Here is a 13,229-nt window from a genome sequence, read left to right on the forward strand (position 1 = left end):
ATATTACCATTTTCAAATTAATACTTAACTTCTGATAGAAGAGATCAACCCTAAAATTCAATCTGCCTAAAAAGCAATGAAAAGGAGATCACATTTTGCACCAGCACTTAAGCCTGAGGAATTTTGAGGAACACTGTCACTGTAAACTTAATTAGGTGGTGATTCCAATTTTGGCTGAAGCAAATTAACAAAGTCCCTGAAACTTGGTATGAAGCAAATAGGCAAATGTATTTTTCCCCTTCTAATTGGCAAGGAGGGTTAGAGAACGAAAAATGAGAGGAAGAGAGATATCACTTCCTCTGTGTTGCACTATATCTCTCAGCGGTTACATTTCCTCATGGCTCCACCTCTTGCCTGACTGGCCTACCATGATTCTGGCTTACCTCTTTGTATTAGTTTGTTTGGACTGCCAAAAAAGTTAAACCAACATGAATTTATTTTACCACAGTCCAAGATAAAGGTGTCCTCAGGTTTGGTTTCTCCTGAAGCCTCTCTCCATGTTTAACAGATGGTCACTTTCTTGCTGTGTCCTCACATGATCTTTCCTCCATGCATGTGCATCTCTAGTGTTTCTTTGTGTGTCCAAATTTCCTCCTCTTATAAGGACACCAGTCAGATTGGATTAGGGCGCAACTTAATGGTCTCATTTTAACCTAATCAAATTTTAAAGGCCCTATCTCCTAAACAATCGCATTCTGAGACACTAGAGGTTAGGGCTTTAATATATGAATGCTAAAAGAACACAATTCAGCCCACAACATTCTTCTATTTGGTTTAGCCTAGGAGAGGTAATGGTATCTGGTGGCAGTTAATCACCAATCCTCTTCTGTTAGCTTTCCTGCTCTTTGATCAACTTTGCTGTTTATTTTTAGAAACATTTTAAAATTATACTTCACTTCATTATCAGTTTTGACACTTTAAGAATAAGTAACCTACACAGTACCTCATCTAATTTCTTACATAACTCTTACATCTGTTAATCACTAACATGTTTTGATTATTACCATTATGATGACCAAGCCCTCAGACTAGATACATGTGCTTTGTAGATGCCTCAGATGTAAATGATTTTTTTTTCCTGTTTTAAAATTTGAATAGTATCATTTTTCACTGTTTTCTATGACAACAACATGACCTACATGAAAATTAGAGTTAGAAACTAGCCTTGATAGGCTGGCTACTCAGTGTCATTCTCAGCATAATTATACTACTCATCACAAAAACTTCCTAGTGACTTAATGACTATGGATCAAGAACTATTAAGAATTATTAAGATATATTAACAAAACAAAATAAGCACTGAGGCTGGAGGGTTCTAGTCAAGATTCAATGGACTGTGTTTTGTTTTGTTTTGTTTTTAATTTCTCTAAATTTTTATTAATTTTTTTTTTTTTTTACAGCTCCATCCTCTTGTGAAAAGTAAAGACTTTGAAGACGAACAAATCAATTACATGTTTTTTTTAAACAGCAATTAATCCTTATTACAGAGAACAATAAACAAAAGATCTGTGGCACGGTATCTTTGGAAAGATCTTTTGCAAATTTTTCTTCTAAAAAAAGAAAACTATAATTCTCACAGATCACGTATGTCTCTTTCAAAGGACTGTACAAGGCAGCTAAATTTTATTCACAAAAGCCCCAAGTTTCAGTTCCATTGCTGAAGTAGATAAAACACATGGAGTCCCCCTTGTCTGTGTTGCACATCTTCCCACTGAGCACATCACTGCTTCCCTATCCTACATACAAAACCATTGTGTGGACTAGATAGCTGGCACGTTATTACACAATAATTAAAGAAAAAATCATATTATTTTAGAGACAGACCAGTGATCTTCATTTATCAACTGGACGATTTATTCTTTTTTAAACAATTTTAATAATACCAAGATTTGACTTTCCTCTAAAGTTATAAGAAAGCAAAAAATATATAATATAATAATAATATATAATGGTAATAAATAAAAAAAGGCAACCCTGCTCAGGTATCATCCAAAACATGATCACATTCAGGAAAAGGAAAAAAAAAAAAAACCAACACAAGATTTGGGACACACATGTATAAACACACACACCAACATGAACAGTGTATACTTGGTATCTGAGGAGGGGATGTGCAGTAATTTTAACAATACATGTTGATGGCCTGAACAAAAGGCGAGTACTGCCTTTTGTTCTTAAACAAAAGTTAATTAACAAAAGTTAATACTGCCTGTATTCAGCATCACTTAAACATCTACTTGTAAGCAAAGCAAGTTATCTTCCTTAGGTCAGCCACTACCTGGTCTGACCAGTGCAGCTCGGCTAGCCTCGCTGTCAGTGGTCTTATTTCTCTGTCCTTCCAGGTCGATACAGTAATATCTAGGCTCCCAGGGAGCTGTAAGTTTCCTTCCTGCTGTCTTGGGTAGAGAAATACAGGCACTTCTCTACCCACAACAGTACCTGTTGATATCCAACACACCGCGAACAGAATAGAGTGGCTTTCCCTAGGACAACAGGAAATTTACAGCTACCTTAAGAGAGGTGGTAGATGGGTGCTTGTCAACGCCTCATAAATACGAACTAAAGAGCATGGCCAGTGGTCACAATTCATTCTCGGATTTTCGGTGACTGACACAACTGGATTGGATATTTGAGGTGTATATGGTAGAAATACCACTTGCAATGTTTGAAGGAAAATCCCCAACACCATGTTTGTTATTCTGCCACTCCGCCTCCCACAAACAAAATGACAAAAGTATAGGAAAAAAACCTGCATCCACAAATTCTAAGTAGGACCAAACACAAGAGGCAACCACTAGAGCAAGAGAGAAAGGGACCAAGTACAACTATAATCCTGACACCCCTCCACAACTACAATGAGGAAATCTCTACATCTGTGTTTCTAGGACTGTGTTTTAATTGTTTGCAGTTCCTCTAATTCTTTTTTTTTTTAATTAATTAATTTATTTATTTATTTATTTATGGCTGTGTTGGGTCTTCGTTTCTGTGCGAGGGCTTTCTCCAGTTGCGGCGAGCGGGGGCCACTCTTCATCGCGGTGCACGGGCCTCTCACTATCGCGGCCTCTCTTGTTGCGGAGCACAGGCTCCAGACACGCAGGTTCAGTAATTGTGGCTCACGGGCCTAGTTGCTCCGCGGCATGTGGGATCCTCCCAGACCAGGGCTCGAGCCCATCTCCCCTGCATTGGCAGGCAGATTCTCAACCACTGCGCCACCAGGGAAGCCCTCCTCTAATTCTTATAGTCTTTTGTTACTCTCGACAAAAGACTTCTATATTTTCACTGCTCATTAATAAAATAAAGACATAAAACAATGGTTGTAACAATAATGTTGTGTAACAAACCATTGCAAAGCTCATTAGCTTAAAATAATAATCATTACTCTCACGTATCTGCGTTTCTGTTGATAGTTGGCTGGTCTAAGCTGGACTTGCCTCCAACCTCCAGGTTGGGCCCAGATCTGCTATACGTGTCTTTTTTTTTGATCATTGGCCAGACAAGGGTATGTTTTTTTATTACAAGATGGAAGAAGAAAAAGAAGCAATTTCACTGACACAAGTAAATTTCAAGCCTTTGCTTGCATTTAGTCTGATATAACATCCTATTGGCCAAAGCAAGTCTTACGATGAGCCCAAAGTCAACAGGCAAGGAAGCTCTCTTTTCATCTGGGGACAAACTTCAAAGTCACATTATAAAATGAGTAAACAGAATGGGCGGGGGAGAATATTTGGGAATAATGGATATTTTGCAGATGTGACTAAATATTAACAAGTTCTTAGATTTTATAGAGAGCATTCAGTATTTAATTCAACCGTCAACATTTTTCTCAGAATATTACAATTAGCTTCATATTATCAATGTGATGGCTGAAGCCCAAGGATCTAACTATTTACATATACCTGCTTGCATGTGCACATTGTAAATATCATGGTTTAACCATTCACAGAAGCCTCTCCCTGTCCTTTCTACCCTTCATATCTCTGCTTGACATTTTAAATAGAAAGAGAAGGTTGATCAGCCACTTCCTACTAATTATAAGATAAAGGATACTACAGAGGATGAATTAAAGCCTGATAGCTACTAAATTAATCTATTGCGTCGAGATGAAGTTGTTCTTTTATACAAAAGCAAATCTCAGGTCATAAATTTTATTGCTTCAAAAGCTTAATTCTTTACAATTAAGTCTTAAATGATTCTTCAAAAATATTTATGAGAGGAAAAACAACTGGTTGATCACTGGAAATAAGCCTATGTCTTGGAGAATACTTTTGAGCAGAATGCTCAAATTACATGAGTTTTAATATTCTATCCTTGAAGAGAGGATATATTTATTTACTCTTTGAAGCTTTATTAACTGAATTATACTAGGGATTTTAAAAAATTTGATTACTTGTTTAGTTTCATAGCACTAGTTGAAAGTGGATGTGCAGATGGAAAAAAAATCCTGTCAGGAAACAAAAATAAAATACCCAGTGATAGCTTTGTAACATTCAGAAGAAACAGTCATGAGTTTTATTTTAGAGTCAACATTTCTAAAATATAGAATGTTGATTATGTAAAACATTGCTTAAAGTAAATTCATATAAATTTATTATACTCAAATATAATATTTTTGGCAAGGAAAGATTTTATTTGACACATAGTTAAATGTATACTACAAATAAATTATCATCCAAAGGGTAATGAGCAACAAGCCATGCTGAAGCATCATTGCTTTTTGTTTTGTTGGGGATTTGTTTTTTTGCAAAATTTGCCTTTGAGTGGCCATCACTCACAACAATGCCATAATATATTTGTTGAATAAATGCAAAAAGCATTCAAACTTTAAATATCCACTCTGACCATATGCTTATTCTTTTCTACTAAGAGTCTTCCTGTCTTCATTATGAACCCCAGCTTCTCAACTCTCCCCAGTCTGTAAATTTGTATCATCTTTGAGAGAATTCCCTTGCTTTCCCTTTGTGGCTGGGTAAACTTTCTTTAAACCTACTAAGTACTTAAACTTTTGAGTCCTTACTTGAGTGTGGAGATCAGAATCAGTTTTCTCTTTTGCTAGTTCCATTATAAAGCAATTACTATCTACTGACTGCTCACTGCTCTTTACTAAGCCATTGATTCATTTTAAACTCTCTGTCACTTTTCCCTTAGCTATTTTTCTAGATATTTCCATGCTACTAAAGTTTCCAACCTCCTGTCCATCACTACTGCTGAGCAGAATACCCTGTATTATATATGGCAGATGGTAAAGACCATGCAGTGTAACTTCCTTTCTCTTTCTCTGAAAAATATCTATTTCTTTTTTCATGTAATCACTGAGGAAAACAGTGTTCATTCTTACCATGAGTATTATCTCACCCTCCCATCCCGAATCTATCTTCTCCAACATCTTTTATGAGCCATACCTCTTACTTATCCTCTAATACTTATTTCCTCTTTCTCCTGGTACTATCTGCTGTCTACATACATTTTCAAGGAATCCTAAAAAGGAAACTTGTCCTTGATCTTGTTAGAACCTCGAGATATTATCCTGTCTTAAGCTTTGCAACAGACTTCTTCGTCCAGTAATGCTCATTTATGTGGGAAACAGATGGGAGTAAGGACCTTTAGCAAATCTGAGTTTTGCAAACCTCAGATCTGTGAAACTCAGATAAAGTCTTTTGTCTTTCAGAGTTTGCCATACCTTTTGTCTTTGTCCAGAAAATACTAAGGACTTAGGGTACTAAAATGCATTGGGAAATATGGAAGGTTTAGTCTCTGGAAGGCTTGATGGCAGACTCATTTGCTATGGATGTCTCCAAAAGGAATACTCTGAAATGGCCTTCATTTCCAAGTAAGATGGCTGTGGCTTGGATGAAAAACTAGGCTTGCTTAATCTGGGCATGTCCACAAAGATTTAAGTCTACAGAGTTTGTCTTAACAGAAAACAGGATATTGTGGTCCATTATCAAAATTTCCTTAATTTGTTTCCTTAATTTCCTCCATTGCTGCAAATGGATACCTGGTTTTCCTGATGACTCAGTGTGAGGTTAGGTGTGTTTCTCCCTTGTTGGCAAGTGAGACTAAGATGTTGAAGGGGAAGAGATTGAGACAACACCACCGGTGAGCTAAATACTTACAGAGTAATTATTTTCCCCACAACACAAATATATCTTCCTAGGACTTTAGAGTAATTTAATGTCACAAAAGTATGTGGTATTCATAAACTTGAAGATAAAAATGGATGACAAAGAAAAAAAAAACAAACACAACAAACTGAGCATTACTCTTAGTATGATAGATTGCAAATATAATCCTTATTCATAACATGCTTGCAAAAGGGAATGCTAAATCATATACAAATGAGGACTGCTTTATATAGTGTGTAATTACTTTATGGGATGCATTATCACACCATGCTAAATTGAATATATAACTAGATACCTAAAAGGTTTTACAGAATTTATTAATGATAGAACACAGGCATGTGAAAGCTGAAATGTCAAGTCAAAGTCAACAAGCCTCTGAGTTAAAGTTTGTCCACTTCAGCACTATCACTCTTTTGGGTGGGATAATTCCTTGTTACTGAATCTGCTCTATACATTATAGGATGTTCAACAGTATGCCTCTCTCTACCCACTAGGTCACTACATGCCAGTATCAATGCTCTACTCCAGTTAAGACAACCAAAAATATCACCAGACATTGCAAAATGTCTGTGGTGCCCATCTCATCACCAATTGACAACCATGGCTATAAGTGTAATGCTAACCTTAAAGGCTGATAACTATGCTGGTGCTTCCTGTGAATTGTGTATTAACAGGAGGGAACTGAACAACAATTTTTAAAATTCTTTTGTTCTCTCTCTAGGAGACTGTTAACTAAAAGAGAAATGATAGAAAAATATTTATTTATATTTATACATCTTCCTTGCTTTTGCATAGAGGCACAAGCATACACATATATACAAATAACATCTAAAATTCTACCAACAAGCCTAAAATTATAGTGCATCAAATTATGATTACTTTTAATGTCTTTATCCTTTCTGTTCATTAAAATTTAAGGGTTATGGTAAACCTCTTAATTTAAATTGGTCATGACTGATTATCAAGGGGTAAATTCAGTAAATCTTAAATAATCTTCCTCTGGCCACTCTCCATGCCTATTGCCTGAGAATCCTCCTCTCCACAAGGCCAAATCTTAACCTGAAACTTGGCATTTTTAACTTTATCTTGTCTCTAGACCAGGTTATTGTTTTCCTTGTTGCTGTTTCCCCCTCAGTATCTGGTCTCTTTTGCCAGTGTTTATATTTCTCAAATGGATGGCAATTTCAGGAATGACAAGAGGTCCTGAGAAATCAACCATTCTGCTCAGACAAAACCAAAACAATATTTTAATTTTAATATTTTTAATCTTCAGATTCACAATGTACAAATTCTAAAAATTTGAAGGAATATAAAAGTAAAATTTACACTTGCTCTTGAGCAATGCCAAATAATTATTCTGCTATTTAAACTCTCTTTTATTCACTTATGAATCATTTCCTGAGTGCTCTACTGCATGTAATGTGTGATGTAACATGCTAAGAAATACATGAACATGGCAAAGACAGGCTCCTGCCATTGAGGAACTTGTCAGTCAAAAATCATGCCAGATATGATTTAAAGTGGAATCAAAAACTCTAAAGTGAAAACAGTATGATTAAATTTAAATATAGGAGCTTTTATGTTTGGTTGAGGGGATCATGAACAAAACTTACTAAGAAGAAAAACCTTGAAGTAATTCAAGTATGAGTGATTGCTTTAGTAAGTGCTTAAATATATTATAATCATACTAAAATTAGTCCCGCTTTTAATATTTCTCCATTCCATTCATTTTAGATACTGCAACCTTTTCATCCTTTCTAATTCTAATTCCTATCTTTCAATGTTTTTGCCCTCAAATTCTCCTAAAATATTCTCACTGCAGCAAAATGAAGAATTCATAAGTCTTTGTTTGACATTCTATAATCCCTTTCTACTTTTATTTCCAATTTAATATTCTTAGATTTCATAATGAAGATAATTTTCATTTTTAAGAAAGACAACAAAACCCATACATTTGAGACAACTAAGCAGTACTATTAAAGATTTGATAAAATACATGGTATTTTGTCTTGAGAGTATCTTTTAAAATTTTTATACCTACTAATTCTTTATATCTTTTTTTTAGAATATTAAATTTACTTTTGCTTTTTCTATTTATGTCTGTATGACTCGAGTAAGTTTGCAGTTTTAATGGCAATGTTTAATCTGAGGTACAACTATTAACAGTGCATTTAGGTTCAATGAACTGTGACATTATCAGTAGAATGTAAAGGCAAAATTGCCATCTTATCAAAGAATGTCTCACAGCACTGAATTTTGTGTTAAAAAAAATGAACTACATAAGAAGTTGAAAACACTGTAATCTCAAACAGGATGGAGCAAAATGCACTGAATTTACATTGTAATTATCAACTTTCAATTACTACATGTTCACAGAATTACAACTTTGTACATGTGAAACATCATATAATAAATTATTAAGTTCTTCACCTATATTAATTTTATAGAGAAAATTGCAGTGAAAATACTACTACAAAAGTAAATACTACCTTCGTAGGTATAAGGTTAGTATTGATAAAATAGTAATAGTACTACATTAATAAAGTATATTAGTTTGCCAGGGCTGCTGTAACAAAATACCACAAACTGGTGTTTTCAGCAACAGAAATGTATGGTCTTAGATTTCTGGAGGCTAGAAATCAGAACTCAGTGTCAGCAGGGTTGGCTCCTTCCAAGGGCTAAGGGAAAGATCTGTTCAGGCCTCTCTCCTTGGTTTGTAGATGGCTTCTTTCTGTCTCCTCACATTGCCTTTCTCTATAAATGCCTGTCTCTCTGCAAAGTTTCCTTTTTCATTAGGACATCAGTCATATTGTATTAGAGTCTACCCTAATGACCTGACTTTAACTTAATTACCTCTCCTATTACGTCTAAAATGACCTTACTTTAACTAAATTAAAACATTTCAGTGACTCTAAAAAGTCACTTTGGAGGTACTGGGGATTAGGACTCTGACATACCTTAGTTTGGGGAAACAATTCAACCAAAATATAACATAGGGATATCTCAATTTTTAAAAAACGGAGTAACGAACTAACATGATTTTCATAGGAATACTTTAAAAAATATTTTTCAAGGACTCAGGCTTTAAAATAAAAAAAAACTTTAAATTAAAAATGCAAAAATATTTTAAAAATAATAAGATGTAAAATAGTAATAAAAGGAGACCACTTTTTTTTGTTTTGTTTTCTGTATTTTGTCAACTAACTGAAGTTGAACACCACTGCTATTGTAGTTCAAGAAGAAAAAATGTGCCTTAGGCTTTCTCCAATATTTATAGTTGAAATATGTTCTAAGTAATTTTTTACTACTTACAAGATGTATGGAAAATTCTTAACAGCACTTTGAAAAAAAAATAGTATCATTCAAAAAAAAATCTCTAAAAATGGGCAACTTTCTCATCATTCAGTTCTCTAGTTTCCTTTTCTGAGTTGTTGGAATGTTTATCTAAATATATGTATTGATGGTAGAGTTTCAATTTATTTGTCCTAGTAGGATCAAACATGCTTTGAGGAAAATGACACTTTCGGTAAAAGCAAAATCCTGATATAATGAAGAGGTTGAATTTAAAAATTTCTAAGCATACATTTCCAAACTATCCTGACCATGAAACATGTCACCCTTGAGTAGTATCACATCTTTAATCTGGACACTAGACAGTTTGAACTACATGGAATTGACAGTATTTGACAATTTTTGACCCACAGAAAACAATGTCATTTGATTTAATCTGGCATTGATGAAAAATAGGGAAGTTAGTGGTTCACAATCCTCCCCTCCCTCAAAGGAGTCCAGGGGGGGAGGTGGGCCTGGCTGGATGATATACTAATCAAGGCCCCTTCTTACCCAGTATCACCACACCTTAAGAAAAGAGAAAAAACAAAATCAGACACTAAGAGCATGCAAAGACCGATCCAAAGACCGTGGATTAGAATGCGTCACTGTGTAGTTAAGAATTAACTTTACCCCAAGAGAGGTCTGGCCTTTGTCCCAGCTCCTAGGAGGTAACCTTTGAAATTTCACACTTGATAGGATTCTTTGTTATTCATGGTTAGTCCCTCAGATCACACCTGATAGTTTATGCTAATGAGGTGACTTATAGTGGGCCCCTAGGTAGTTTATTCTAACACAGTGACTAAGGGTGGGGGCTGGCCATATCAGAAAGGTCAACCATATTCGAGGGTTGGGGTTTTGAGCCACGTGATATTTGTTCAACTTCTGGTGTGGGGATAGGGCTGTAGATGAATTCAACAAAATGGGCAAAAATTTAATCAATCATACCTAGGTAAAAGGAGAGCTTTTCTGGTTGGTAATATTCTGATAATCATCACACTTGGATCCTGGAAGGATACCATATTCCTGAAGATGATGAAAGTTTCACATTTGGAACTCTCCAGTCTTTACCCTGTGTTTCTTATTCTTTGGCTGATTGTAATTTGTATAATTTTGCTATCATAAAACTGTAATTGTAAGTAGTGGTATAGAAATTTTCTGAGTTCTGTGAGTCATTCTAGGGAGTTATCAAATCTGAAGCCCTCTCTGGAGACCCATACCTTTGCAGTCAACTGGTCTGAAGTGAGGGTAACCCTGGGGAACCTTAAACTTGTGACTGGTATCAGAAGTCTTGTACAGACTTGGCAGTCTGGAAGACTTTGACTTTAACCTCTAGTTAGGCCTAACTCCATATAATCACAAATAAGTCAGCCTGAGGAAATTTTAGGAGTAGAAGTGCAGGGCAAAATAGGAATTATAGAAACAGAAAAACTGAAAAGTTAGAGTGAAGAAGTACTTTAACCAATAGAGGATTGTCAGAGTGGAGGATGATGTTTATAGTTGAGTTTTTATGAGATATTATTTTCATTTATTTGAATAGTCTGGCTCCTTCACTTTAAAGGAGTTAGGATGAATTGGATATCATTTAAAACTCCAAGCCTTTCTGTAACTTTGCCTTATTCAGTCTCAGCTGAATTATAAATGGCAAATATATTTGATGCATATTTTAAAAGGGAGGTGTTTCTTTATACTGATTATTCTAAACTATCTTTTTCATGGAACCTCAATGTCTCATACTACTCAGTGGAATGAAATCTAGTCCATTTCCTGAGATGTACTCAAATTCTCTATCTGCAGCTGTTGGGGAAATCTTTATGTCAAAAAAATTTCCATTTAGCAAGACGGTGGATTAGAAAGACCTTGAGCTCACCTCCTCTCAGGGACACACTAAAATCAGAACTATTGGCAGAACAACCATCGATGAAAATGACTGGAACCTACCTGAAAAGATCTTCTACAACTAAAGACATAACGAAGGAACCACAACAAGACAGGTAGGAGGGGTGGACTTGCGATATAGTCAAGTCTCATACCCCTGGTGGGCAACCCCCAAACTGGAGAATAATTACATTGCAGAAGTTCTTCCAAAGGAGTGAACTGTGAACCCCATGTTGGCCTCCCCAGCCTGGGGGTCCTGTACTGGGAAGATGAGTCCTCAGAGCATTTGGCTTTGAAGGCCAGCAGGAATTATTCTTGGTAGTTCCAGAGGGCTGGAGGAAATAGAGACCTCACTCTTGAAGTGTGCGCACAAAAATCTCACATACTCTGGGACCCACAGCAGAAGCAGTAATTTGAAAGAAGCCTGGGTCAGACCTATCTACTGACCTTGGAGAGTCTCCCAGAAAGGTAGGAGGCAACTGCTGCTCACCCTAGGGACACAGACACTGGCAGCAACCATTTTGGAGAGCACCTTCTAATACATGGGCACTGGGGCTGGCAAGAGTCATTGTAGAATCCTCCTTGTAGCTTATTAGCCCCAGCACCCAGCCCTGCCCTGACCCAAGAGCCTGCAGACACCAGTGCTGGGATGCCTCAGGTTAAGCAACTAACTGAGTAGGGACACAGACCCACCTATCAGCAGACATGGTATCTTAAGACCCCCTGAGCCCACAGCCACCTCTGGATAAGGCCCTGCCCACCAGAGGGCCCAGGACCCAGGTCCACCCACAAGTGTGCAGGCACCAGTCCCCAAATCCCCTGGGCCCTGGCTCAGCCTTCCAGGAAGCTTGTTCTAGCCTCTGAACCAGCCTCATCCACCACGGGGCAGACACCAGATGCAAGAAAACCACAATCTGGCAGCCAGTGGATCCAACCAGCCCACTAGCAGGCCAGACCCTTCCCTGGGACCAACTGGGCCTTGCACCTGCCCACCAGCAGGTTAGCACAAGCTTTGGGAAACCCTGGACGCTATACCCAACTGTTTCAGGAACCACCCCTCACCTCACACCCCCCCCCCCCCCCCCCCCGCCACCAGTGATCCAACAGAAGCTCTGGGATATCAGGGTGCTGCAACCAGACTCCAGGACACAGATCTGCCCATCATTCAGCACTAACCCCAGGACTTGGCTTCTCCCACCAGTGGGCAGGCAACAGTCCTGGAGTCTCCTGGACCCTGACTTCAGCCACCAGTGAGCCAGCACTAGCCCTGGGACCCTCCTGAGGTTTTGCAGTCAGCTGCCTTGTGAGCTGGTCTCACCAACCAGAGGCTGGGAGCCTCCACACAAGGCAGGGCTTGGCAACCAACTGGACTGGGAGCCAAACCAAGCCAACCAGACTGCCCACATAATTAGCCCTCCACAACAGAAGGACCCATGCAGTCCTCATAGGGGGAATCCTTAGAGCATATAGCTTGGGTGATGAGACATGGTGGGATACACAGGACTTCTAGAAAAGGCTACTCCTCCAAGGTCAGGAAATGTAACCAACCTTCCAGATACATAAAAATGCAAACAGCAACTTAGGCAAATAAGGTAACAGAGTAACATGATCCAGAAGAAGGAACAAGATAAAATCCCAGAAGAAGAACTAAATGAACTGGAGATAGAAGTCTACCCAAGAAGGAGTTCAGGGTAATGATCAAAAAGATAATCAAAGAACTTGGGATAAAAATGGATGCATAGAGAAAGAAGTTAAAAGTTTGTAACAAAGAGTTAGAACATATAAAGAACAACCAAACAGAGATGAAGAATACAATAACTGAAATGAAAAATACAATAGAAGAAATTGACAGTAGACTAAATGATACAGAGGAGCAGATCAGGGAGCTGGAAGACTGAA

This window comes from Balaenoptera musculus, chromosome 5 (assembly GCF_009873245.2).
Source record: "Balaenoptera musculus isolate JJ_BM4_2016_0621 chromosome 5, mBalMus1.pri.v3, whole genome shotgun sequence".
NCBI lineage: Eukaryota > Metazoa > Chordata > Mammalia > Artiodactyla > Balaenopteridae > Balaenoptera > Balaenoptera musculus.